We start from the raw sequence: 1878 nt of genomic DNA, 5'->3' as shown, positions 1-1878 counted from the left end.
AAAACAACTGGAACAGCACATCAACAGAGAACTACCAGAAGTCCAGGCTGGTTTCAGAAGGGGTCGTGGTACTAGAGATATTATAGCTGATGTTAGATGGATCTTGGCTGAAAGCAGGGAATACCAGAGGAATGTCTATCTGTGTTTCATTGACTATGCAAAGGCATGGAAGAAGTACTAGAAGAAAATGTCCTAGGTGTTATGAAGAATGAGAAATCCATATTAAGAAGCTCAGCAAACACCAAATAGACATAGACTAGATGCAAAGAGAACAACATTAAGACATATTCTAGTCAAACTCTCCAAAAGAAAAGTTAAGGATGTGTTGTTAGGTGCTGTCATGTGGAGTGTAACCTATCGTGACCCTATGAACAACAGTACTGAACCATATCCTGTGCTGTGCCATCCTCACATTTCCTGACATACCACAACACATTATGGCAATCACTATGCGAATGCACCTTGTTGAGGGTCTTACTTTTCTTCATCTACCCTCTGTCTTTCCAAACATCATGTCCCTCACCAAAGAACAGCCTCACCTAGCAATATACCCAAAGTATGTTAGGCAGACCTTTATTTTGCCTCTGAAAAGATAAGGATGGAATACTAAGAGAAGCATGAGAAAATCAAAGAGTCATCTACAAAGTAGAACCAATTAGAATAAGTTCTGATTTCTCAGCAGAAGCCAGGCAAGCAAGAAGACAGTATGATGACATATACAGAAAATGGAAAGAAAACAATTGCCAGACAAGGATCCTGTACTGAGCTATGCTATTCATCAAATATGAAGGAGAAATTAAGTCATTCACAGAAAAGCAGGTACTTACAGAATTTGCGAAAACAAGACCAACTCGACAAGAAATTCTAAGGGAGTCCTTCACACAGAGACACCAAAGGAAAGTAAATGGACCATGTAACCAGAAACAATAGGGAAAAAAGAAACAGAAAAATGGTAATGATAAAACCTGGCCTGTCAATAATCACACTTTATGTGAATGGACTTCATCCACCAATAAAGAGGAAAAGAGTGGCAGGATATATTTAAAAAAATAAAGCCCATCAATATGTTGCCCATAAGAGACACATTTAAGAAACGAGAAGAAAGAAGAATAAAAATCAAAGGCTAGAAGGGAAAATATACCAAACAAATGAAATCCACAAACAAACAAAAAAAAGCAGGAGTGACAATACTAATCTCTGTTAAAATAGACTTCAGGGTGAAAACCACCATAAAACAAACGGAAGAGCACAATATAATGATTAAAGGTACAATAGATCAAGAAGACTTAACTTCGGACAACCTCTATACAACAAATGCCAGATCTGCAAAATAGATAAAACAACAGTCAACAGAATTGAAGAAAGAAACAAACAGCACTACAATAGTAGTAGGATAATTTAACATGTCATTCTCATGAAAGGATAGCTCAGCTATTAAATTAATTTAATAAAGATGCAGAAGATCTAAACTATACAATCAGTCAATTTGACCTGGATGTATTCAGGGTACTACACATAGTTGGTTGCAGTCAATTTCTAATCAAGTGTACATGGTACATTCTCTATAATTGATCATATAAGAGAACACAAAGCAAGCCTCAACAAATTTAAAAAAAAACACTGAAATAATATAAAGTATCTTCTCAGACTACATTGCCATAAAACCAAAAATTAATGAAAAGAGGCTAAAGCTTATAAAACCTCCCATGTGGAAGCTGAGTAACACTCTGCTGGAATACAATTGGGCTATAGAAGAAATTAAAAAAAAAATATGATTAAAAAGTTCTTCTAAGCAAATGAAAATAAAATATACCAATATAGATTGCATCTCAACATCAAGAAAACAAAATTCTAAGAAAAAAAAATCCACAACAACCC

Source organism: Elephantulus edwardii, unplaced genomic scaffold (genome assembly GCF_000299155.1).
Source record: "Elephantulus edwardii isolate Elephantulus edwardi_28Jun2011 unplaced genomic scaffold, EleEdw1.0 scaffold00054, whole genome shotgun sequence".
Classification (NCBI taxonomy): Eukaryota; Metazoa; Chordata; class Mammalia; order Macroscelidea; family Macroscelididae; genus Elephantulus; species Elephantulus edwardii.
This window is presented reverse-complemented; position numbering follows the sequence as displayed.